This window comes from Spermophilus citellus (genome assembly GCF_964194105.1).
Source record: "Spermophilus citellus genome assembly, chromosome: 13".
NCBI classification, from domain to species: domain Eukaryota; kingdom Metazoa; phylum Chordata; class Mammalia; order Rodentia; family Sciuridae; genus Spermophilus; species Spermophilus citellus.
This window is the reverse complement of record NC_138193.1, coordinates 8,303,031-8,330,439: the sequence shown is the minus strand read 5'-3', so window position 1 is coordinate 8,330,439 and position 27,409 is coordinate 8,303,031. Positions and strand designations below refer to the sequence as shown.

Here is a 27,409-nt window from a genome sequence, read left to right as displayed (position 1 = left end):
CTCCTCTGGACGTTTCCATCCTGGAATACACATGTGTGTGAATAGCAGCCTTCATAGATTTAATATTTTCTCTCTAAAATTAACATATGGCCTTAAAAGAACACCCTGGGGTGTTCTTCTTGAAAGGCAGAGGAAATAAAGGTTCTGGTTTTCTCATTTGTTTAACTCTGGGCTATGGGGAAACCTTTAGATTTTTATAAGACAGTAAAAATGTTCTTTTTTGGATAAAATAAGCACTTTTCTTTGATTTTTATAAGACAGTAAAAATGTTCTTTTTTGGATAAAATAAGCACTTTTCTTTTTCATAGAAAAAAATGGAAGATTGTTGAATGGCATATTCCTAATATCAGCATGCGTTTTGACTGAAGCATAGAATGATGATACGTTTCTCCACAGGGTCATTTGTGGGCATAAAATGCCACCTTCCTGGGTAATATGAAGCTCCGCTTCAGTGATGCTCTCCTGCCTTGGCGCAGTCGCAGCTGTAGCCCTCAAGTCCCCAAATTGAGTCTTGCGCCCCATGGGATGATATTTTATTAAACAATTTTGTTAAAAACAAGAGGAGCATCATTTGATATTTAAGATGACTTTGTAACCTTTGTCCTTAAGTTTCATATACATTTTCCCTGTAGGAAAAATAGAGTGAGCTTTTCTTTACTTGTGGAAGGACTCTCAAAGCTGGGGTCAAAGCACTGTGCCCCTGGGCCTGGGTGGAAAACCCTGTTTGAGAGTGAGGGCTGGCGAAGGGCAGAGGAGAGGGGCGCGACTTCTGACACCTCAGCACCTCTGGTTCCTTCCTTCATGAGCTAACTCCCTGATCAGCCAGTATCTAGGGTGCAGGCAGCTGTAGGCCCCTGCTCTTGAGAAGGTTAGTAGTCCTTAGGGGAAACCATCATTTCCTAGAAATGTCAGGGTTGGGGAACATCAGTGAGACGGAACCACAGATCACCCAGACTCAACGTGTTGTCATTAAAAAAAAAAAAAAAAAAAAAACCACTTAAAAGACATACAAGAAATTATAATTTGTGCACATGATTTGGATCCTGAGTCAAGCAAATCAATATAAAAAGACATTTATGAGATGGGAAATTAGGACACAGACTGGAGATGAGATTTACATAAAGGAATTAATAATGGTTTTTGATGTCATAGAATCATATTTAGAGGTTGGGGATCTGCCCTGTGGGGTTCACTGCATTTGCTTGCTGTGTGCTTTAAAGTCGTCTGGTGGTGACTTGAGGGGGTGTGTGTGCTTGTGATTGCTGAGGTTGGGTGATGATGCCTTTGTGGATATGACATGTTTTGTGTCTACTCTGGCGTAGAAATATTGCCATTAAAACACCATAAATGTGCTGCAAGGAGATGGGTGCCATCCCAGGGCTTTGCACACGAGAGGGAAGGTCAGAATTCCCATGTAGGAGAACCTGTGGCAGGATCTCCAAGCCGCCATGCGTCATCTGGGTTTTGGAGGCTGACTAGGTGTGGAAAACTGGAAAAAATCTGTTTACTTTGTGCACAGCAAGGAGTAGGGGTACATCTCTGCAAGGGAGACTATGGTTTTGACACTGAATCCTCCCCATTTGGGTATTCTTGTGTCCTGGGTTTGTCTGGTGATTTTCACACCGCCTCCCCCCCTCCCCATCCCCCCACCCCTGACTTTCGCTCATGAAAACTTCCTTGTTGTTTGTGTCCTGTGTTGTGAGACTTCCTGCTTGACAGTCTCACGAAACACCTGGCTGCCATGGCACGTGCCACAGGTAGGGGTGGGGGTGGGAGTGGGGCTTAAAGAAGAGACCTTTGTTCCTACAGTTTGGCTGCTGGAGGTTCAAGGAAAGGGTGGCCGGGATTCTTACTTCTGGGGCTTCTCTCTTGGCTCTCGAGGGTCTCCTTGCTTCTCTGTGCTCACTCTTGGTGCCTCTTGTGCTTGTAAACACGTTCGTCCTGTTGGACTTGGTCCACCCTAACTGCATCACCTTTTGAAAGACCTTATGCCCAAATATTGTCCCATTCTGAGGTCCTGGAGGTTCCACATGTGAATTTTGGAGGGGACACAGTTCAGCCCATGGCAGGTGGGACTCGCAGACCTTTCCTGTGTAATAGGTGCTCTTTTGTGCTAAGGGAACCCAGAATAAAATTAGTCTTACTGACCCTAAAGCCATGTGGGATGTCCTTCCAGAGTGCGGCTTCAAAGCGTTCTTCTTGGAAAAGGCTGAATTTCACCTGGTCCCCTGAGCACTGTCCTCAGCTAAGGTGGAGGGGACGAGGCACAGGGCGTCCTGGGCTTTCCAGATGGGGAGGTGGCTGCTCTGTTGGCAGTGGACATCTTACATAGTGATAGAAAAAGGGACCCAGGCGGGGCTGATGTCAGCGGGACTTCCTTAGTGGTGGCCAGGAGGTGATGAGAGGGAGGAATGAAGGCTACCCTCACCCTCACCTCACCCTCACCCTCACCCTCACCTCACCCTCACCTCACCCTCACCCTCACCTCACCCTCACCCTCACCTCACCTCACCCTCACCCTCACCCTCACCTCACCCTCACCTCACCCTCACCTCACCCTCACCCTCACCCTCACCCTCACCTCACCCTCACCTCACCTCACCCTCACCTCACCCTCACCTCACCTCACCCTCATCTCACCCTCACCCTCACCTCACCCTCACCTCACCCTCACCCTCACCTCACCCTCACCCTCACCTCACCCTCACCCTCACCTCACCCTCACCCTCACCTCACCCTCACCCTCACCCTCATCTCACCCTCACCTCACCCTCACCCTCACCCTCATCTCACCCTCACCTCACCCTCACCTCACCCTCACCTCACCCTCACCTCACCCTCACCTCACCCTCACCCTCACCTCACCCTCACCCTCACCTCACCCTCACCTCACCCTCACCTCACCCTCACCTTCACCCTCACCCTCACCTCACCCTCACCCTCACCTCACCCTCACCTCACCCTCACCTCACCTCACCCTCATCTCACCCTCACCCTCACCTCACCCTCACCTCACCCTCACCCTCACCTCACCCTCACCTCACCCTCACCTCACCCTCACCTCACCCTCACCCTCACCTCACCCTCACCCTCACCTCACCCTCACCCTCACCTCACCCTCACCCTCACCCTCATCTCACCCTCACCTCACCCTCACCTCACCCTCACCTCACCCTCACCTCACCCTCACCCTCACCTCACCCTCACCCTCACCTCACCCTCACCCTCACCTCACCCTCACCTCACCCTCACCTTCACCCTCACCCTCACCTCACCCTCACCCTCACCTCACCCTCACCTCACCCTCACCTCACCTCACCCTCATCTCACCCTCACCCTCACCTCACCCTCACCTCACCCTCACCCTCACCCTCACCCTCACCTCACCCTCATCTCACCCTCACCTCACCCTCACCCTCACCCTCATCTCACCCTCACCTCACCCTCACCCTCACCTCACCCTCACCTCACCCTTACCTCACCCTCACCTCACCCTCACCTCACCCTCACCCTCACCTCACCCTCACCCTCACCTCACCCTCACCCTCACCTCACCCTCACCCTCACCCTCACCTCACCCTCACCTCACCCTCACCCTCACCCTCACCTCACCCTCACTCTCACCCTCACCTCACCCTCACCTCCACCCTCACCCTCACCCCTCACTCACCCTCCTCACCCTCACCCTCACCCTCACCTCACCTCACCCCCTCACCCTCACCCTCACCCTCACCCTCACCTCACCTCACCTCACCCTCACCCTCACCTCACCCTCACCCTCACCTCACCCTCACCTCACCCTCACCCTCACCCTCACCTCAGCCTCCCCTCACCTCACCCTCACCTCACCCTCACCCTCACCTCACCTCCACCTCACCCTCACCCTCACCCTCACCCTCACCACCCTCACCCTCACCCTCACCCTCACCTCACCCTCACCCTCACCTCACCCACCTCACCTCACCTCACCTCACCTCACCCTCACCTCACCTCACCCTCACCCGCACTCTCCCTCACCCTCACCCTCACCCTCAACCTCACCCTCACCCTCACCCTCACCCTCACCTCACCTCACCCTCACCTCACCCTCACCTCACCCTCACCCTCACCCTCACCTCACCCTCACCTCACCCTCACCCTCACCTCACCTCACCCTCACCCTCACCCTCACCCTCACCCTCACCCTCACCTCACCCTCACCCTCACCCTCACCTCACCCTCACCTCACCCTCCCCTCACCCTCACCTCACCTCACCCTCACCTCACCCTCACCTCACCCTCACCCTCACCCTCACCCTCACCCTCACCTCACCCTCACCCTCACCCTCACCTCACCCTCACACTCACCTCACCTCACCTCACCTCACCCTCACCCTCACCCTCACCCTCACCTCACCCTCACCCTCACCTCACCTCACCCTCACCCTCACCCTCACCCTCACCTCACCCTCACCCTCACCTCACCTCATCTCACCCTCACCTCACCCTCACCCTCACCCTCACCTCACCCTCACCCTCACCCTCACCCTCACCCTCACCCTACCCTCACCCTCACCTCAGCCTCAGCCTCACCTCACCCTCACCTCACCCTCACCCTCACCTCACCTCACCTCACCCTCACCCTCACCTCACCCTCACCTCACCCTCACCCTCATCCTCACCCTCACCCTCACCCTCACCTCACCCTCAGCCTCACCTCACCCTCACCCTCACCTCACCCTCACCCTCACCCTCACCCTCACCTCAGCCTCACCTCAGCCTCACCTCACCTCACCTCACCTCACCTCACCTCACCTCACCCTCACCCTCACCCTCACCTCACCTCACCCTCACTCACCCTCACCCTCACCCTCACCTCACCCTCATCCTCACCTCACCCTCACCCTCACCCTCACCCCACCCTCACCCTCACCCTCACCCTCACCTCACCCTCACCCTCACCCTCACCTCACCCTCACCTCACCCTCACCCTCACCTCACCTCACCTCACCCTCACCCTCACCCTCACCTCACCCTCACCCTCACCCTCACCCTCACCCTCACCCTCACCTCACCCTCACCTCACCTCACCTCACCCTCACCCTCACCTCACCCTCACCCTCACCCTCACCCTCACCCTCACCTCACCCTCACCTCACCCTCACCCTCACCCTCAGCCTCAGCCTCACCTCACCCTCACCTCACCCTCACCCTCACCTCACCTCACCCTCACCCTCACCTCACTCTCACCTCACCCTCACCTCACCCTCACCCTCACCCTCACCCTCACCCTCACCCTCACCCTCACCTCATGCCCAGACTTCTGCCAGGAAGACGATGCCAGAGGGAAATGTGGGAAAGAGCGTGGACTTTCATCCCACAGCTGTCCTCCTCCATTACTCAGGGAAACCCTGTCAAAGTTCAGATGTGACAGGAATTAATGAAATTGAAAAGTAAAACGATGCTTCTCACCCCCAATTCATCTCTCTAAATGTGTTACAGTAAGCTCGTGTCTCAGCTCCTGTCCTGCTTTTAAAGATTCTGTTTAAAACAACAACAACAAAATGTGTGTGTGTGTGTGTGTGTGTGTGTGTGTATTGGGGGGACACGTGCAGAAGTGGGGTGTGCAGAGCAGAAGACAGGATGTGGTCCCCTGACCTTCCTCCCCCTTGTTGACTTTGGCCTTTCTTCACTTTCACTCTTTCCTTCCCTCCTTCACCCTCGAAGGTGAGGGATGTGAAATACTCAGAACATGCTTGTTACACAGATTCATTAGAATTAGTTAGAAGAAGCCCCATGGAGCACCTGGTACACTCAAATTGCCTCAGATAGGAAATTAATGTCCCTCCTTCCTGCCCTCCTTCTCTTCCTTCTTCAAAAAAAAGGGTTTGCACAGCATTTCTCCAGTGGTGTGTCAGGTTTATTTTTTCAGTGTGCTTTTCATGGGTGGTGTGACTACCTGACTACCTGGCCAGTGACTGAGTCCTGTGGGGGCTACTACAGAATGCTGGTGAGCCTCTAACCAGAGCTGCATGGGATTGAGCGGTCCAGGGAGGTCTCAGAGAGGTGCAGCGAGACTCTGGCTAATTGTGGAAAGCAGGGCTTGGACTAAAGGATGTGGGATGTCCTTCCTTCTTAGCTGAGCTACTAGAGTCGGGGGTCCTCTTATGTTTAAGAGGCTAACATTCAATGAGTAAATTGGAAATAGTATCTAATTCCTCTATGTTAGAATTGTTAGGCCACAGATGATGAAATTTAAGTTCATTATTAATATTTGCATATGATGTTATTTTAGAGAAGTTTTGATATGTTTTCAATGTTACATGATCCAGTTTTGGTAATTTCTCAGGTCCATTCTCACGTGCCTCGAAAAGCTACAGAGCTGGAGTTGAGGGGCCCCTTTGGGCATTCAGGGTTGGTGATGAGGGAATGGAAGCATTTGGTGGCTGAGCCAGGCCTGCAGCCCCCTTGTCCTGACCCACGGCATTGGTTCTGTGCCACTTTGTTTGTCTAGTCCTGGGGATGGAACCCAAGGCCTCAGGCATGCACCATTGAGCGGCATCCCTCGCCCTCGTTGCCACTTTTCTGGTCCATATTTTGCTTCTCGGATGTGTGTCATTGGCCCACTCACTGGCTATAGTTTTGAAGGCAGAAATCATGGTTCCTGTATGTAGAACTGTCAGAGCTTAAAAATCTGACCTTCCTGCCCAGACACTCAGCTACTCGTGATGTCTCTGTGGCTACTTCGAGGGCTGGAATCAGAACTAACTTTTCCCTGCCACTGTCCTGAGCAACTTCTGCTCAACCTGATAACCAGCATTGCTTCTTGGAGATGATATAATTCCAGCCCAATGCAGAAAAACATGGTTATTTTTCCTTTTCAGGACAGCTTCGTCCAGAGTTAAAACCCTGCTTCCAGTGGGGTTTTGAACTTTTGGAGGTCGTTGATGGGCCTGTGTCCTCTCTGGGCCCTGCCTGGTGCGCGGGATGATAAAAGAGCTGAGGTCACCTCCTGGAAGCCTTTGAGTTTCACATTGGTAAACCGTCTAAGCCGCTCAGTACCGTCCACATCGGGTTGAACTTCAGCCGGCCTAATCAAGGAGACAGGAGTGGCTCTGTTCAGTGTCTGAAATCAGCAGCTTTCCCTTGAATCAAGTTTTCTTCCAAGTGGTTCAGGAGGAAGGAGTTGTAGCCATTTCTGTCATCGGTCACCCAGACAGCACTGGTGGCCCCTGTGTTCTGGTCAGGTGCTGAGAAGTTCATTCTGAACTATAGACCCCCTTACAGATGACTGCTGGGGATTGTGCCGAGGACAAGCCCTGTGTTGGGGAAGAGGGGAAGGGAGAGAGGAGGCATTTGAGAGCTCGGAGGCCGGTGCCAATCTTGTGCTCTTAGCTCTTTCTGCAGGGCCCTGGGGCAGTTCTCTTGGTGTGATATATAGGTTGAGCATCCTTAGTGTGAAAAAGCCTGAATCCAGAAATCTGAAACACTTTGAGGTTGGCGCTCAAAATTTTTGAATTCTGGAACAACTTTGCGTTTTAGATTTTTGAATCAGGGATGCCAAATTGGTAGAGTCTATGTAAATATTCCAAAATCAAAACCCTTCAAAATAGGAAATACTTCTGTTCCTAATCATTTTGGGCAAGGGACACAGAGCGTGTTTCGGGTTTAGTTATGAAACACGCCTGATTCTCTGGGCAGTGGGCATTACTTAAACCTGCCAGATCATGTATTCAATGTCCCCCACCCCCACCGCCCTGCCCTGCCATCTAAGACTGACAGTACCTTTGCAAAGGAAGGTCATGCGTGCGCTCTTGGCTTGTTCTTTGATGCAGCCTGACACTGCCCCTGCTTGATTGGCGAGGTTGAAGCAGCCTTCCAGGGGGGCTGATATTTCAGACAGATGGCAGCAACAGATGCTGTTTGCTGGCCCTTTCCTGGTAATCTTTGCAAGGAGAAAGATCACGGCTAGCTTTCAAACTGGACAAGCATGTGTTTACCGTGTGGCTGTGAACTTCTGTTAGGCTGGTTCCTGAGCTGGAGGATGAGAGTCGCCTCCCAGAGTTGCTGTGAAGCTGGGTGAGGCTGGAGTTTGAGAGAAGCCCCCGTGAGTGTGGCCTGGGGGTCACACGTGATTCTTCTCTCTGCCTGTTACGGTGTTTCAGTCAGGGAGAAAGAGAAATGGGTCCCCTGAGTTTTCTGGAGGTTGACTGGGCTGACTCTGAAGCAGATAGAGTCATAGTGTCCTGCAACATCTTGCCCACCAGGCATACAGCCTTGGCTGTCATCAGAACAAGGTGCACAGGTGTTTATTAACCCCGAGTGGCTGCGCTGGAATGAAGCATGTTGGTGATGGATGCTAGCATTGGCCATCCAAGTCAGGCTCTGAGGTTGCCAGGAAACAGCCAGGACCACCCAGAAGACAGTGACATTAGGAATTTAGGATGAACAAGACAAGCTTGCACAGGGGCTTCTTGATGCCCAGCCCTGTACCTGGGACAGGTAGCACAATGAGGTCTGCAGACCGTGGGACCCATGAGTGCAGCATAAAGCATGCTCTTCCAGTCAAAGTGGGTGATCAACTCCACACCTCCGAGAAGTCTGGAAAAAAGTTTCTAGGTGTTAAAGAATTCAGACAATCCTGCAGTTTTTGCAATGGTGAAATTTTTTACTGTTTTTGTATCTACATTAAAGTGAAGAAAGAGATACGTATGGTATAGGTATTAATCCCTCTTTTCTGTTATTTCGTGGTGCTGGGGGAGTATTTTTAAAGGAAAGCATAGAACCTTTCATTATATTTCCACCTGCCTGAGTCTGGCTGTGTAGAAAATCCTTGAATAAATTCTTTTGTGAAGGCCCTCTGCAGTGCGGGTGACCTTGTACCTGATAGTGTTTAGCTTGCATTCTGATGGTTTTTTGCATAAAAGTGTCTGCTTTCCTGATGGGTAGAGGTCACATTTTGTAATTAAGACCTGATTTGAGTGTTCTTCCTGAATAGAAGTTTTGAATCAGCTGATAGCCTCACGTCCCTCAGAGGCAATGGCAACTTTACTTAAGGTTCACAGAGAGAGGTTTTTCTCCACTACGTTTATTTCAGTTTCAGGTGCATGCTTAGTGTGCTGATTGCCAGTGCCATGCTTTTCTTGAGGAGAACACTGTACCCCTCATTTATCACACTTTAATCCAAGGTGCCCACTGCAATCTGGAATGGATTTCAGCAGTTTCACTTTCATGTCAGCTGCTCCGTGACATTGGTTCAAGTCTTGCTTCATTCCGTCTGCGACTTCCTTTACTGATTGTGCTCAGGGGCATTGTGTTCTGACTTGTTCAAGTATCAGAGGACACAGGTTCCCAGCCATATACCCTAAAGGCCATGTACTGAAGGTTCATTGCCAGCGCATGATGCTGTTAGGAGATGGTGGGACTTTAGGAGGTGGAGCCTAGAGGGAGGAAGTTAGGTCATTGGGGATATGTCCTTAAAAGAGATACTGGGGCCCTGGCCCCTTCTATCTGCTCCTCATCTTCTTCCTGCCATAATGTTCTGCACTGCAGGCCAAGGAACCAACCACCCATGGATTGAATCCTTTAAAACCATGAGTGAAAATAAATCTTTCTTATTAGTTGATTGTCTCAAGTATTTTGACATAGCAACAGACAGCTGACCAACACAGTCCCTGAGAAAGTTAACACCTCTGTAAATTTAGGTATGAGTATCTATCCTGGAAGGTTATTAGAAAGATGAAATAATCTCACTCATTTGAGTGTGATGCATTCAAGGGAGGCCCTGAATTTGGACACCTCAAATGGCCACAAGGATTCTCCCCGGCATTGACCTAGGGAAGCCTGACTGGGCAGATTCACTTGTCAATATCTTAAAAATGCAGCTTCTTTTTGGAATTGTAGCTGGAACTACAAATACCGAAGTAATTTTGGGTCATGGCTGCCCAATACACTGCCATGTGTTGATTACTTTTTATAGTAAGTGGTGTAAATAATAAGACATTAAAATATCAGCATAAGAAATAAGAACCCTGGTTTCAGACCTGAGACCAGATACAGTACTTGCATTTCCAGGGGACCTGTCATTGTAAACCCCTGACAGAGAGAAGGGTGTAATCTTTCAGGTATGCTTTTAAATCTTGCTCACATCTAGTATTCCCATTGTGTTTGGTTATCAGCTTTTCCTTGAATGAAGTCATACCTTTAAAAAAAAAATCATGCAGCTTTTAACATGATTCTAGAAAATTCATAAAGAGGGGTTAATTTTTAAATCAAAATTTATGAACTTGCCTTATAACATTTTTATGATAGCCCTGCTTGAATTATCTTTTTCTATTTGACTAAAATAGAATTCGATTTTTCTGTGGGGTATTTAACATTTTGGGTCATAATCATGCTAGGAATGAATTAATAGATCTTCTCCAAGTGAACTGTCAAAGACAGAGCCCCTCTGGGTTTGAAATGTAATTAAAAATGCCAGTGAACTCACTCAGAAGTCCACCGAGTACTTCAGGGTCCCCTGGAAAACGTTGGTCAAGGACTGGAAATGTTTACCCAAGTGTAGAGCACGTACTGCAGCAGCAAACTCACCAGCTGGGAGGGATCTGCGGTCACCTTTGTCAGGCTTCTGTCCTCTTGACTTCCGTGTGTGGTTTTGAAGTATTTCTCTCAGATTTCCTGGGTAGGGTGGAGGGGGTGTCTTCAGCCCAGGGAGAGAGATCCCGGCCATCTCCCAACAAATGGCCGGGGCAGGACTTTCAAGAGAGGAATGTGTCTCAAAGAGGACCCAGGCCCTCCCGGTCCTTGACCCAGGTTCCCAAACATGCCCACTTTGCACTTGGGATCCATCCTGTTGTTTTGGGCAAGCTTTGAGGGGTGCAAGCAGTGTCTGTTGAGAGGAGGGCTGAAGGCACTGGAGAGCTCAGATCCCCTCTCCCAGCCCTCTCCTCCTGCTGAGGGTAGTGGAAGGTGGAGAGTGGTGGGGCGCTTGTTTTAGGGGAGAGACTCTGGACTCAGCATCTTTCCAGCAGAGCCTGTTGGTTCTGGCAAATCAATAACCAGTCATTTTAAAAAAATGATTAAAATCCAACAAGCATACCTGATGCATGTTTCTTTCTCTCACTTTATAGATTTTCATAGGTTCCTTCTGTACAAGTGATGTCCCAGGTCATCCATCTCTGCTGAGATTTGCATTGCATTGGAGAGTTTGGAGCATCCCAGGGGCCTTGACACCTCAGAGGCGTATTCGGCTGAAAAATTCATCTTTTTGAAGAGTTCTGCATTTTGCCAGTCACCTCTTGTAACTGTGTGCCAAAGGTAAGTGTGCAGATTTCTGCAGGAGACCAGCAGAACTTGCTGCTTTTACCTTGAGTGTTTAATTGACATGGGAGGCTTCCAGCTAGCATTTTGCAAGTAATCATAACCCAAACCACATTCAGTTTTCAAGGAAATTAAATTAAATGTGGTTTGGGTTATGATTACTTGCATAATGCTAGTTGGGTTAATCCCCTACTGACTGCAGTGTGTGACGGTGTGGAAGTATGTAGAATCGTGGGTACCTCCCACCTACAAGCTGGCCTCTGCTCATCTGCCTCCCCACATGTTCTGATGTGTGTGTGGGGGGGAACAGCAGGGGGTGGGAGGGTCTCCTGTTTACTGTACTGGGCCAGGGAGTACAAAGGTGAATAACAATTGCTCTTAAGGGCTTTCAGTGTAGTAAATCTTTGATTCCAGCTTTGATGTTAAGAAGCTAAGTCTATATTAAAAGTGCAAACAAATAAAGGATTTCAAGGAAGGTTTACCTGTCCTATGAAAAATCTGCTCCTATACATTACAACAGCAACATGGATGTGGATTTTGGGATCCAGGGTTCATTTAATAGCAGCAGTCGGGGGACAAAAACATGTGGTTCTATAACAAAAGTCCTTTTTTTCTGTTTTTATTTTTTATTTTGGCCATGATAGGGGCTGATCCCAGGACCCCATACCTGGTTGGCAAGCACCGTACCACTGAGCTATACCCCCAGCCCACAAATATATTTCTTAGCTTTCACAAGTTGTTTGGGGTATTTGACTCAGGGTATGAGTTAGTATTTGGTGGTCTCATTAATCTGGTGTTTCTTTTCAGGCTGGGCAGAAGGAAGCGCTTTATGACCAAGTAAAATTTCACCTCCAGAGCATTGTCTCAGAACTGCCAGGATAAAACCCAGTACACCAGCTTTCCTTGCAAACATTATTTTGTTTCTGTTATTTCCAGATGGTTCTATACTCTGAAATCTCTCTGTGTAGTGGTTTCCATAAATTCACTACCTTAGGATAAATTAGAATTTCCTTTTACTTGGTCTAGAAGGACTGTTAAAATTGTGAATGTCTCTTTTTCCTTGACCACTTGTTTTGTTTGTTTTCTGTCTTTTGGAACCCGCTGAGTTTTAGTTATGTCTATCTGTTATTCAGAACACCACAGAATCAGTATGTAGTATTGCTAAGGGTAGGATTTTGTCCATTGTTTTCTCCTTGGTACCCTTTATGATTTCCTTTAGGGATAATGACACATTGTCCATTTATTTAGGGTGTCCTTTATCATGAGTCCAGAGCTAGGGTGTGGTTTGGGGTTGAGCCCTGGACTCTAAGGTTAGGTCTCCTGATTCGCAGGCTTCCCTGCAGACTTTTACCACACTGTTATCCCTACCCTCCCCACTGAGGGCGCTGTGGAGCTTCAGACCCCTCATGCTTTCACAGGGCTTTCCAGGGTCTCTCTTCCAAACCTTACAGAAGATGACCACCACTGGGGTGTTCTAATCCTGGGAGACATAGGAACTTAAACTCTTCTCAAACCCCTTGTGATTTAAAAGGAAAAAAATCATTTAAATGGAACCTTTTCAGACTTGAGCATTTGCAAATACGGTCAGCCCCATGTCAATCTGATTGTCAGGTTTCAAGGGAACATAAGCTGGAAATGACAGATCCTTAGATCCATTCAGCCGAATTCATTAATAATTCACCAGGAGCAGTCTCTGGCACATGCTCCTGAGGAAGTTCTTTATCACCAGTGACATTAACAGACTTGGAGTTCTCACTCTTCTTTCAGAAAGCCAGGAGGTGGGGAAGTAGCGTGCACACACATGGCTGCGTGTTCAGCATCAGCACCACGAAAGGGCAAGTCACGGGGACACACATCTGGGGCTGGGCTAAGGGAGCAGTTAAAGGAAGTGGGGGTCCAAGGTATCAGGGAGGGAACTGATGGGTCTCTGAGCCCCTGTTCCATGGGCTGCATTCTCTGCCCTATATTTTATCTTCCCTTTGAAGTAAAGGGGCATAGTCTTGGGATCCTCCCTGTCTCTGATCTGCCCACTTTGAGGAGTGAGAGTGTGATAAGAGATGGAGTCTCACTTCTCCTTTTCACACCTTCGTAGTAGGATTTTTTTGTTTTGTTGTGTTTGGGTACTGGGATTTGAACCCAGGTGTGTTTTACTACTGAACTGTCTCCCCAGCCCTTTTTGTTTTTTGAGACAGAGTCTCTAAGTTGCTGAGGGAATTGCAACTGCTGAAGTGGTCTCGGCTGACTTGGAACTGCAATCCTCTTGTCTCTTGAGTTGCTGGGATGGTAGGTGTGTGCACTGTACTCAGCCAAAGTGTTTGCACATGTACAACCTGCTTTTAGTTCCTCCAATTCGTGCTTGAAAATGCACTTTAATTCCCTGTTGTTGGAGGCTGGCTGTTGGCTACTGGGGATGGAGGTTGAGAAAGGCTTGACACTCTGCGCTGAGAATGTTTTACCTTTTTAAAAGCTGTTGGAGGCTTTTCCAGAGGAATGGTGGCCTCAAGGGTTAGAAGGATGTTGGTACAGGGAAAGGTGATGGCTTAGGTGACGAGGCTCGAGGACTAAGATCAGTAAAGAAAACCTGGATTTCACAAAGTTGTCAGTTGGTGACAGCAGTATCCAGAGTGCAGATGTCATTTATGATTCTTGACACATCCTTCGCCCTTCTACATAGAAGCAGCAGTGACTTTGTTTTATTTGAGCAGGAGAAAATGAAAAGTTATGCCTCTCTGTCATTCTTACATTCACAAGAATGCTATCCAGTAACAATTCTTGTAGTGAAGAAGAGTTTTACTCCTTATATTAGCCATAATTTACATAAGAGCAAGGTTTACACATATTTAGTCTGTTTTGTGTTACTATAACAAAATGTCTGAGTCTGGGTAACTTTATAAAGAGAAGAGGTTTATTTACTTCACAGTTCTAGAGGTTCAAGGACTCTGTGGCTGGTGATGGCTTTTTGCTAGCAGAGTTCTGAGATGGCAAAGGGCGTTGCAAGAGATAGGGAGTATGGGTGTGCCTGTATGGGTATTCTCTCCCCCTCTTCGTATGAAGCCACCAGAATTCAGTTGTGGGGCTCCACCCTGATGAGCCTCTCTGATCCTAATCAACCCCCAAATCCTCACCTCTAAACACTATAATCAGATTAATTTGCCACCCTCTTAATACCTCACAATGAGGATTAAATATTTATCCATGAACCCTTGGGAGACACACTCGGACCACCCCGTAAGCAGAGCAGTGTGCTTGGGAAACGTGCCTTCCATCTGTTCCTGCCATTTACCGTGCTCCAGCTTTTTGGTGTTTTGGAGAATGCAGCCAAACTTGGCCCCACCCCCAGGGATTATTTGGAAAGACATTTTACACACAGGGCTCGTTGCTCAGTCCTTAAGTTTCTAGGGCTACCCCTGCAGTTGCATGTATGGAGCTGGAGATCTTCTGGTGCCTGGAGGTGACTTGTTGAGTTTCTGCTGAAACAGAGGTGACCAGCCCCCTTCCTGCCACACAGTGGGGCTCCTGGGAGCTGAGGGAAAAGGTCTGTGCAGTGTGGACCAGGAGCCTCTTCCTAACATGGCACTAGAGTATGGAGGGACGGCCACAGGCTCTGGGTCTGCAGGTTTATAACTGGCCCAGGAAAGTATTGGCAGCTGTTTAAAAAGAAAGAAAGATAGAAAAGAAAGGGGAAAAGAACGCTGCTTCCACCACAGTGACCATGGCATTGTAGCTGGTGGAGGCAGCCACACCCCGGTGGCAGGTGCCTTGCCCAGGGCCCGCCACCTGCGGCACAGGCAGAGGGTCAGCCCCGTGTGCTGGGAGGAGACAGGAGCACCAGCCTTTGGACCCAGGTCTGCTGTCTCTGGCACACCTGGGTGACGACACGGTGACACCCCATCCTCCCCATTCTCCGTGTGTTGACCTTGAACTGGGACTTGAGCTCTGAGAGAATGAACAGCTGGGTCAGAGCCCAGTGCTGGTGGGAGGGAGAGCAGGCTGGAAGCTCCACCCAGAGCCTTGCCTTCTACTGCAGCAGGAATTCCATTTGATTTCTTTTTCTCTGGGAAACATCTCCAGCATGTAAGTATGATTTGGGAGAGTGTCCCTTTTCACCACTGGGGGAAGGCTGTGGGAGGATCGGCGAGCTCCCAGTGGCAGTTCCAGATGATCTGAGGGTAGGACACGGGCCTTCCAGCTCCATGGTGCTGGGCCTGCGCTGGGCTCAGAGCCGTGCTGGATTCAGGATTCCCGGGTTACGATTGGACCGGCTGAGAGAGAACCTATGGACACCAGGGGATGACCTCATGTTTAGTAGCCACGTCCTGGTCCTTTGTACAGCACCTCCACACAGAGCAAAATTACCTGAAATTGTGATTTAACATTTCTACCATGACCCGTGAAATAGTCATTTCCTCATAGCTGAGATGATCATCAAAGTTAAGTCCTGCGTTTTTTCCTCCACATTTTAGCTAACATGAACTGGCCGAGGCTTCCTAGAAAGCTGGAGAAAAAAATAAAAAACAAAAGAGCAAGTCCCTGACTGCTTCCCCCACCACCTTCTTTTCTCCATGACAGATTCTAGAGATTAAATACAGAACATTCTGGTACATTTTAGCTACATGTATCTCTCCTCTCCCCAATCTGAGGTTTCGTTTTCTGCATTTTCAGTTACCCATAGTAAACAACTGTTTATCACTATTAAAGGGAAAATTCCAGAAATGATTGGTGGGTTTAGATTGCGTGTGGTTCTGACTAGTGTGAGGAAGTCTTGCTCCATTCCACCTCAGGAATCATCTTTTTGTCTGGCCTCTCCATGCTCTATGTGCCATCTGCCCGTTGGTCATTTGGAAGCCTCCTGGGTTATCAGTCACTGTCACCGTATGGCCGGGCTTGTGTTCACGTATCTCATATTTTACTTAATAATGGCCCCAAAGCACAAGAGCAGCGATGCCGGCAAGTTTGTTACTGTATAGTTTATTAATTTATGTTGTTATAATTATCCTATTTTATCATTAGTCATCATTAATCTGGTTCTGTATCTAATTTATGAATTCAACCTTGTCATAGATATGTATGTATAGAAAGAAACAGAACAGATAAGAGTACATTCTATGACTTTAGACCTCCACTGGGAGTTCTAGAGCCTATCTCCCGAGAATAAGGGGGATCTGTAGTACCTTAGAGTTACAAAGGAATAGTCCCCCACAGCCTATTATGTAGAAGAAAATGAGCCCAGAGAGGTCCTGTATGTACCGGACACAGTGCTGCATGGTGACCTGTGGCTCACACCTGAATGTTGGTTCGTGGATATCTAGGGTAGTACGTGCTCTGTGTTGCTTTAGGAATCCCCAGGCCTGCCACATAGGTGTTGGGACAGGAAAAAACTACAGTAAAGAAGCAGGCTCGGAAGAGCTTCCAAAGAGATTACTGCTGTAGAAGTTCCAAAATTAGGAAAAGTAGGCAGTGTTTTTTTTTTCCCTTGACTTTATTCCTCCAGAAAAGCAAGAAAGTAGACTCTCGCTGTGCATGTGTCTCAGGGGTGGGGTGTAGGCTTTTTTGCAAACTGGAACTAGAATAGGTAATTAAAAATAAATTGCTCTGCTGGTATGAGAATACTCTGGGATGCCACCAGAATGCTGCTCCAGAGGGTATGTTGGGAAATGGTAGCAGTGCCTGCCTACTCGTGTCTGGCGGTCCCGGAACACTGGGGCGTGGGTGTACCAGGGACATCCGTTGTGCCTCCACCTCCACCTGCCACTGGTGGGCCTCACTGTGGGGAGCCAGAGCAGCCTGAGACTTAGATTTCTGCTTATCATAGTCAGTTTTTCCCTCTGGCTTTTATTATATCATTGTGGTCCTAATTTTGAATGGCTTTGCCTGTTTCCTGGCCACAGCTCTTGCCGTGTGACCCTGTCTGACGGCCTGTAACAGCCATGGGGTGCACAAGCCATGGTCAGAAGAGGCCCGTGGCCGGCGTGGATCTCAAGTCAGAAGTTGCAGCGGCGGTGACGTCCCTCTCGAGTGCTCAGACAGCGAGCTCATCCCCTCCAGGGACATGGGGGGTGTCTCTAGGCTTGGTGTTTTTAGTAGTTTTTCTAAATAGCTTGTCACTTTTGCCGACATGCCATCTCGAGTTGGGATTGCTCTCTCTTTATTCCGTGTGTGAGTGGTATGCAGGGAAATTCTCCTGTGGCCCTGAATGCTCTGTCTGTACGTGTTACATTCCTACATACCAGAGTCCCTCCCTACCTGAGGGATATGTTCTAAGACCTCCGTGGATGCCTGAAACCGTGGATAGTACTGAACCCTACGTACACCATGCTTCCTACTGCAGGTACCTGCCCATGGTGAAGTTTAATGGATAAATTTGGCACAGAGAGATTAACACTAATAACTAATAATAGAACAATCATATCATTTCACCATAATAAAAGCTATGCAAATAGGGTCTTTCTCTCTTCTCTCTCAAGATATCTTAATTCTTCACAATAGTAATATTTGGGGGCTGTGATTGACCATGGGTAACTGAAACCTCTGGGGCAGAATCTTGGCTAAGGGGTGACTACCATACTACTTTCTTCCTGGGCACCCAGCAGCACTCCTGGGTAATGATTGGGACAATCGGGGAGCCCCACCATGCCCTCAGTCAGGCTTGTTTTGTTTAGATTTAGATTCTACCCAGAAGTTTTTTCATAGATTTGTTGTTGTTCTTGTTATTGTTGTGCTCACGAAGACTTAAGATTGGAGGGACTAGAGGGTCATCAATTCCAGGACCGTCTTCCCTGTCCTCAACCCACATCTGGTGGAGGCCTCTTTTGTGAGAGAAGCTAAATGCAGACTGTCTTCAAGTGACCAGGTCTCCTAGCCTGAGAGCTCCTTTAGTGGTTCCACAGATACCACGCCTCCCAGCGGGGCTCAGAACAGAGGTCTCTGTCGAAAGCACTGGGTGCGTGTCTCTGTGTGCATGTGTGAGTCGGGGGGTTGTGCCTTCATGGCTTTCTCTGGCCATGTCCTCTGTGCCATTGATGTACAGGGAAAAGGTAGATGAGGTTGGGATTCTGAGAATTCTGTGGGTGGCACACACCCTCACTTATTTGTCTGCAGTGGAATCAGGAGCTCATCAGCCACCTTAGCCTCCATTTCTGGAAAGAGTACCAGAAAGCTCCCTGAGCTGTAAGCAGATGCTGCTAGTTTGGGGTAGCTTAGTGGGGCTCGGTACAGACTGTGGGGGGCGAGTTGGACGTGTCTGGGTGCTTGGGAATGGAGTAGAGGTAGACATGTTTGGTCTCAGCCCCTCTCGACTTTCTCTGTACATCAGTGCCTACTGCTGCACCCCAGGTGGGCACCTGGCGCCTGACATCTTGTTGTGGCCTCAGTCTTCCTTGAAGGGACCTTGATATGGTTTAGATATGAGATGTCCCCCAAAGGCTCATATGTGAAACGATGCAAGATGATTTAGAGGTGGAATGACTGGGTTATGAGAGCCTTACCCCCATCAGTGTGTTAATCCCCTGGTAGGGATTAACCTGGTGGTAAATGTAGTGTGGCTGGAGGAGGTGGGTCCCTGGGGCTCTGCCTTAGGGGTTTATAGTTTGTCCTCGTTGAGCAGAGCGAGCTCTCTCTGATTCCTGGGTGCCTTGTTCCCAGCTTCTTCCCTCCACAACACTCTTCTGCCATGTTCAACCACACCTCACCCCCCCAAGGAACAGAACCAGCTGTTTATGCACTGAGACCTCTGAAACTGTGAGCCCCCAATAAACTTTTCCTCTAATGGTTCTTGTCAGGTCTTCTGGTTACAGTAGTCAAAAAGCTGACTAAAACAGACCTTTACTGAGAAGGTGTCCATTGGAGTGTTTTCATATATTCACTTTTTAGATAATTCATTAGACTTTTAAAAAATCCCATTCCATGCCTAGTGTTTATTGGCCATTCCAATCTTTGATCCTGACAGTGTGCTGATCCTCAGTGGAGATTTTGGAGAAACAGGAAGCAGCACTGGGCACTAAAGTGCCAGAAGGTACCTGAAATGGGACCTCCATCCAGTGCCCTCTTCCCGTTCTTTGTACTTTCCACCTTGGGAACTCCGGCTTCAGGCATGGTGGTTCCTGGAAAAGAGACAGCAGAGAAATCACGTAGCCAAGTCCATATTATTCACACAGAGAGAATGGTAATTTCTCTTCTTTCAGGGTTTTTTATGGGGCCTTGTTTTGCCCAGTGGGACCATTATCCAGGTTACCTGCAGAGTACAGAAGGATGGAAAGTATCTATAACTCTACAAAAGGCAGTATGTACACACCTACACACCGTGAGTTATGTTAGACCCCCAGAGACGTTGGTCATGTGCTCTGCTGCCCAGCCGGGCCCTTTGGTGCTCAGGGTTAGATCCCTTGTATCCTAACATCCCGATGACTGGGATCACAGCTACTGGCTCCGAATGATCTCAGTGGAGCTTCTGATTAACCAGCATGTTCTGTCCCCTCAAGTAGTTTGTTTGAGGCGTGCATGGCCTGTTTTATGGGGAGGCCTGTCATTTTGACTGTGTCGGGAATGGAAAAGATTGATACAGAATACCCGATCACTATTCCCCACCCTCTGTAAAAGTGGAACTAATAAGCCAGAAATGTCTTAATCCAAATTAGCATCAAGGTTCAAGTAGATTAAGTGGTAAAGGGCTTTGAACCCTGGGCCTGGATTCAGGCCATTCCTGACTACACCCCGCAGTTCTCCTCCATCTCGACACTCGTGACTGGCCACCTAAAGGTCCTTCCCTCTGAGAAGCTCTCCTCTCCTGTCTCATCTTGGCCCATTTTAGAGACATTTTACGTATGTTGTAAATAAAAGGGTAAAAAGTGATGTTAATTAAAATAAAGGAGGCAGGATTATATTAATATCAGATAAGGACACTTAATAGAGACAGTTATCAATCAGGGACAGAAAGGGGCCACGGTCCACGGAGAATTCAGCATTCCTGAGTGTGCGTGCTGCAGCTGCGAGAGGAGCAAAGCTTCTGCCAGTAGAATCAGAGGGAGAAGCTGACGAATTTACAGCCATACTGGAGATGCCCCAGCCCTGTCGGTGGTTCTTAGAGCTGCACAAAACCTCAGAATTTAACACCAGCATCAGTTAACAAGAGCTAACTAACCTAACACCACACCCAGCAGCGGCAGAATATGCATTCTTTCCACCAGCCACTGAACAGGCCACATTTGATTTGACCATGTCCTTGGCAAAAAAAACCAATCGTAGCAAATTTTAAAGAACACATACACAGTATATTCTCTGAACTCCCAATAAAATTTCTCCTTTTCCTTTAAAACATCAAAAAAAAATTCAATCTCAAAAGGTCACATATGATTCCATTTACATAAAATTCTCAACATGAGGAAGTCTCAGAGGTGGAGGTTGGTGTTTATCGTGGGGTGGGGAGTGGGGAAGGAGGTGGATCTCACTTTACAGGTGCAGCAGGAGAGACGGCTTTGCCTGGTGGGATGTTTGTGTATCTTGATCACAGCGTTGACTGAGCGGGTCTACACGTGATGGAGTGACAGAACCATACACAGTGCTACGTTAGTGTCCTGGTTGGATATTGTGCTAAGGGGTTGTAAGACGACAGCCTTGGGGGAAACCAGGGGAAGGATACACCTCTCTGCACTACGTTTGGAATTTCCCGAGAATCCGTACTTCAGAGTCTTAAACATTCTTGAGAAGAAAAAAATTTAAAAGGTCAACTCATTTCCTCTTATTACAATAGGCTATAGTTGGTGATCCAAGAAATTTCCAAGTTTACAGAGCAAGCGTGAGCTCATAAAAGGAAGACAGAAATGGGACGGGATTGGGGGGGGGGTTAGGCTCATTTCAAGGTTGCTGTGGGATATGTTTTCCTCATCAACAAATTTCCCTGTTCTCTTCCTGGGGACTGCTTTGTTTTCACATACAGCTTTAATCTAAAATAATTTACCTTGTATCTATGTTGATTGAAAATAAAAGCCATGCACACAGACCATATGAATACTGCCCATATCAGCACACATACACAGTGTACCCTCATGTATACATACATGGGTGCTCATGTGTGCATACACATCAAACTAACAATGCAGTATTCAAGCTCTGTTTTGACTTTCTTTTTTGGTACCAGAGATTGAACTCAGGGGTTCTTAACCACTGAACCACAGCCCCAGCTCTTTTTAATATTTTATTTAGAGACAGGGTCTCACTGAGTTGCTTAGGGCCTCAGCCTCCCAAGCTGCTGGGATACAGGTGTGTGCCACTGTGCCCAACTGTTTTGACTTTAAAATCTAAGAAATAAGAAAAAATAGAAGGCTCTGAAAATCATGCTAGCTATTGCATGGATCTGTATGCAGGCACACTAACCCTGAGGTCAGGAGACCCTGGCTGAGGTCTCAGCTTGTCCTTAATTGTCTGTGGCATCTTGAGCAGGTCACCAGCATGCACGGCCTCCGTTCCTTATTCTGCGTTGGCAGGAGTAATGTCTGCCCTTCGGGCTGTCGTGGAATGTGGTACAATCCCGCACGGGTGAGCTCTGGAGAAACAGGGCTGTTGTGTGCAGCAAGGCCATCACTCGCATTTCCAGCTGCACCTTCACAAAAATAGTAGTCCCTCTCTGAAATGTCATCTGTGATAGAAACTGTAGCTCCGAGTATGTGTTCATGCACTCATCTCTCTGGGGCTTAGACCGTTCCAAAAATAAGTACTATTTTTTCCAACACGAGATGAACTGTTGCCTTATTTCGGGCCCTAGCGCTTAGTGGCAGTCAGATGGCAGTGGAGCATAGGGCTAAGGGGGCACAGCCACACTGGCCCGTGCCCTGAGAAGCTCCAGCAGTGACTGACTGTGAAATACTAACTCTGAATGCCCCTTCCTGTTTGGCCTGTGTGCTTGGTGGCATTCCATTTGTGACATTTGGTAGTTACTCGGATATCATTTATGAACTTATGGGACACAATAAAGTCAGTGCCCATTGACTTAAAAACCAGAGGGCTGCCAGTACCCGGAAAGCTACAGAGTTCTCCACCGCTTCCTACCCCGTGGCCTCGCCCCCTGCTGAGGTTATTTTAGGGTTCTTTCAAATTTACAGAAGCATTGTGAAGATAGTTCTCCTGTCCCCAGCCTCTACTTTCCCCTAACTTCAGCAGCTTACGTGGCTACATTACATTAGTCACAACTAATGAACCCATATCAGCACATTATGATTTACTGAAGGCCACTCCTGATTTGAGCTTTTAATTTTTTACCTACTCTCCCTTTCCCGTCCGGGGCCCATCCTGGACGACAGCCCTTAGGGTTAGTCCCCATGTCCCCTTACGCTCCTCTTGTCCATGACACTGTCTTGGCCTTAACTGCTTTGTGGGGTGTCCAGTGTTTGGTAGAAGTCCCTCTGTCCAGAGTTATTGGATGTTTCTCGTGGTCGTCTGGGGTTATGGATTTGTGGTTAGAAGACTCGATGCCTTTCTCATTACATCCCGTGAAGGGTTCATGCTGTCTGCGCGACTGTGGGTGTTGACCTCGGCCACCGTCAGGTTTCACCATTGCTGAGTGGTTCTTTTTCCGCTTCCCAGCTGTGTCCAAGTCTCTAAGCATGGCCTAAGTCAGGGGGTTGGGAGTGGTGCCCTGCCTCCTGAGCACAGAGTATTTAAGTTACTTGGAATCCTGCTGACCGTGAGACTTATCTCTTCTCCCCCATTTACTTTCTTACATTCATTCCCTTGCTTTTTACAATTAATTTCACCACGTACACCTGTAAGCCTAAATAGTGTTGTTTAGTGTTGCTTATTTTAGGGCTTTGTAAAGATGGAACCAGGTCACAGGTAGCCCCCTGGACATGCCCCCTCTATTCCTTATCATTTCCAAGACTCACCCATTTGCTGTGGGAAGCCGCTGTGGCTTCATTTTTATGGCCATGTGACACTGAATGTCTGCCTGCTCCACCCATCTGTCCCCTCTGCTGTCAATCAGGTTGTCTATTGCTCTCCTCAAAGCATCATGAGCAGTGCCCCTGTGGCCACTATGGTGCATGTCCCCTGGTCCTCTGAGGGTGACTCTGTGGAGCATGAGTAGGAATGGAATTGCCACCTGTGCCCAGCCTTCTGTATAGTTCTGAATTGTTTTCAAATCACTTATTCCATTTTACTTTCCTGAAGAATATGTACATTCCCCTGGCTTCCTAACTTCCCAACGCTGACCTTCTTGACCTCTGATTTTACATGGCTGGCGCTGCTGAGACATCCTGCTGGGGTACTAGAGATCAATGAGTTCACTGGTTGTTCATGTTCATTCACTGTTTGTGCTGCTGGTCTGGGCAGCAACTGGACTGTTGGCCTGCTTTTCACCAGGCGGCTGGTCTTCTCTTGTGGAATCGTAGCTGTCCTTCTCTATTCTAAATACTGGTCTTTTTCCATTATGTGTGTCCCAGACAACAGTTTTTACAACAAGTCTATTTAATCATGTTATTGATGTCTGAAAACCTGTAATTCCCATAGACAAATCTACTGTTACCCCAGACTCACTGTTTACCTAGAACACAGTTTTGTCCTGTACTGGGCCAGTGATGGGTGCCAGTATTTGTAAACTTCAGAATGTTCACACAAAAGAGAACCTTGTGTTCTCATAGTTGTACTGATTGGGCCATGTGCATTTTGTGTGGTTTCTGTGCTCAGCAGCCTGTTTCAATTAAACTTTGGGGTTGATAAAGATAAATAAAAGTTTATTCAATGCTGAGATTTCATTTAAGGTATTTAAATTATTTTTCATCAGGTAAATCATCAAGTCTCTGGCTGTGCCTTCTCAGGAACTTAATATGTTTTGCTAAACTTTAATCTTCCATTATCTATTGCTGAACGAATCAGTTGCTAGAAAGAATTGGAATATTTGCTCTTCATTATTGATCTATAATTTCATGAATATTAATGTGTGTTTCATGTACTTTTACCCTTTTATTCAAAGCAATTGAGTAATATCAAATTTGAATTTTTTAATGGAATTATTTTATGGTAAAAGATTTCTTATTATATAGAATGACAGTGGAGATTGTAAGAGATGGGATTGTTTCGAGTGAAGTATTTTAATCTAACTATAAAACAGTACAGCAGTGTAGAACACACAGTTCTACAGATACCTTAAGTCCCTGTATTGCCTGTGGTGGTGGAGATCACAGCCGCCCCCATAGAAGACTTGGCTACCCACCCATTCACTTTTTCTGATATTTGCTGAGCATGTACCTATAACTGTCACCCTGCTCGCTGCTTGGTCTATGAGAAGACCCAAGGCCTTGGCTTCTAGGCATTATGTTCAGCAAGGGAAATAGATGATTAGTAACTAAAAATATGTGTGAAGTACTGCTAAGTGCCACGGGAAAGAGGAAGTGGACTTGGATCTAGAGAGTCATGTGGCAGCTGTTTTAGGTAAGAGGGCCCTGTGGCCAGCCAGAGAGTTGGATTTAATCAGGGATGGATCTGAGAGAGGGAGAAAGGAAAGAGCAAGGGAGGTGATTTATGGAGAGAGGCCCACACAAAGGCAGGGGACAAAGACACTTGCCCAGATCTGGGGAGGCTCCTCCCAGGCCTCCGCACCACATACAGAAATCCAAAGTCAAGATGAGTTTGGGGAAACAGACCGAAGTCAAGATGTGTTGGCCTTGGATTTGATGCTGGTGTGCCGGGAGGTGAGTGGGTTTGAGCAGAGGAGGGCCACAGATCACCTTCAGTTCTGAAAGAAGCACAGGGCTACTTACAGGGAGCTGGGCTGGAGTGGGTGGAAAGGGGAAAGGTGCGTAGCCTGGGAGGAGCTGCTGGCTTGCAGCGGGATATGCAGTAGAGGGGGAGGAAGATGGTTGGATTTGGGGCAAATTTTGAAGGCAAGCCTGTGGGGTTTGCTGGTTCGGTGGATGGGGAGTGGGAGAGAAGAGTCTGAGGCACGGATCTGGATTTTTGGCCCAAGCATCTGGGTGAGTGGTTCTCTAATATGTCATTTACTATGAAGGGAATCCTGCAGGCAGCTCAAGAGGGTTGTCATTCCCTGCTTATTACTTTGCCTCTCTTCGGTTTTTGGTGGAGAGGATCAAGAGTTCTTGTTTGGATACATGAGATTTGAAGTGCACACTGGATGCGTGTGGAGATGTTCTGTGGGCAGTTGGGGGTAGACATCTGGCAGATGGAGCTGGGCTGGAGATCTGCGTGTACCCATGGTTCTCAGGGCCAGGAGATTGGATGAAGCCTGGCTGTCCCTGACTCTAGGTCAGAAACAGAGTTAGAATCGATAGCAGGGGTGGAAAGAGAAGCCACAGGGCAGCCCAGGGAAACATGCTAGACCAGAGGTTTTGCTGTCACTGAGCATGCAGGAGAGATGAAACCCACTGGGTGTGGAGACATGGTAAGAACTGCCAGTTAATGGGAATAAAAGAGCCCATGGGAGAGAGGGTAGAGCCTGCAGTGTGGACCAGTCACTGGCAGAGTGTTGTGTTGCCCTAGAGGAGAGAGAAGCTGGGGGAGGGGTGAAAGCCAGTGCTTTGGGGTGGAGGCTACTACTGCATTTCTATGGAATGGTCCAGAAAGACACAGCAGCTGGGGAGCTGAGACTTTGTGGGATCAGTTGATGGGGAAGGAGGACTGGCTTCACAGGGAGCCCAGAAGCTCACTCTGGTGACACAGAGGTCTGTGGAGTATTCATAGGCACAGCAGGGGAGGCACCTTCTGATAGCTTCCTGGGCATCAGCTGAGAATGCAGGAGGGGAGCAGCCATTAGAGGGGGAGGAGAAAGGTGAGAGAGGGCCCTCTGAGTGGGGGGGGGGGGGAGCACCCAGTAGTAGAGATTAGAGGGAGCTGCCTTTGAGGCAGTGCCACTGGCTGTCCCAGGGCAGGTGCAGAGTAGGTGAGAGGTGGATTTAAGTGGAGCTGGGATGTGGGGAAGGCAAGTAGTGCTTGTGAGGGTCTTTTAAAAAAACATGTGATTATAAATATCATAGAAATCCAGAACACTGAAGAAGGTTCTTAGCACTGGTGTCTGCATACTTCCAATCCTTTTTGAATGACAAATACACCATTTAAAAATCAAAGCCTGGAACATATTGTGTGTGTCATCTTATAGCCTGCTGTCACCCATACCTTGATCACCTGTCTTTTCAGTGCAGCACCAGGGTTTCTAAATGCCTCCTTGCTGCTTTCAGTGCTGTGTCAGGCAGTCAGTCTGTAGAGCTGAAATCTCTTTAAGTGCCCCTGACACATGTTGCCAAGTGTCCTCTCACCCAGGCCAAAGGTAGACATGGCCAGGGTTATAGCACGGGGTGAGGCCTGGGTGAGGAAGGTGTGGTTGGTGGGACACATGGCAGGTTGGTTGAAAGGTGAGAGGCTGGTGGGTGAGTGAGTGGGGTTGGGAGGGGATGGAACTGAAGCTGTGTTTTTGGAGGAGATGAGTTTTCAGGGGGATGAGCCCTGAAAGTATGTTAGGAACCAGGAAAGATATTTTTCTATTTAAAATCATTGCTTGGCAAGAGGGGCAGCCTAGGGGAATTCAGATATCATCAGGCTCACAGCCTAGGTGTTTTTTGTTTTTTTTTTTACATTTTTCAATGACATATGACCCAGAATTCAGGCTAGAATCAGCATGGGAAAATTTTAAGGAAATCTACACTGTAGTTACCTTACCAAAAAAAAAAAGTAACCTTCCCTCTCTCCTTTGTAAGGGATTTGTATGGAAAGTGTAGAAAAAGTGGGTGTGGATACTGCTGTTCACTGTGAAATCAGCCACACTGATTGTGAGACTATGAGGAATATACAGAATGAGCCTGGAGCATGTTGTGATGCCAGAAAGAAAAGTAGTGCTCAAAAACAAACAAACATACAAAGAATGAAACAAACAAACCCAAAGAGATGGTGGTCTATCAACAGGACACAGGAGCCCCCAAAAAGGTCCCAGTGGCCAGACTGGGAACAATTTGAGCAGCACAGTGAAGTATTATTGAATCATAGCTTGAAGTATAATATAGATAGCCAAAAGTTCTTATTGATATAAATAACTGATTGAATAAATTAATAAGTGTGGGAAGAAGGGGCAATCTCCCATGCAGAAGAATTTCAAGTGACTTCCATAGCTGCGTGTCTC

At 48.1% G+C, this 27,409-nt stretch overlaps 1 protein-coding gene and 1 long non-coding RNA gene across 4 annotated transcripts in view; one reads left to right on the top strand and one right to left on the bottom strand.

The window, feature by feature from the left end:
- LOC308632288 overlaps window positions 1-27,409 on the bottom strand; it is an 827,867-nt gene that overhangs the window by 411,673 nt on the left and 388,785 nt on the right. The window lies entirely within an intron of this gene.
- Window positions 1-27,409, top strand: part of NCK2 (NCK adaptor protein 2) — a 151,416-nt gene that overhangs the window by 61,018 nt on the left and 62,989 nt on the right. For all 3 annotated transcript variants that reach the window (XM_081264258.1, XM_081264259.1, XM_081264260.1), the window contains one exon: window positions 11,109-11,295. The gene's annotated coding sequence lies outside the window, so the exon portion shown is untranslated. The remainder of the gene's footprint in view (window positions 1-11,108; window positions 11,296-27,409) is intronic.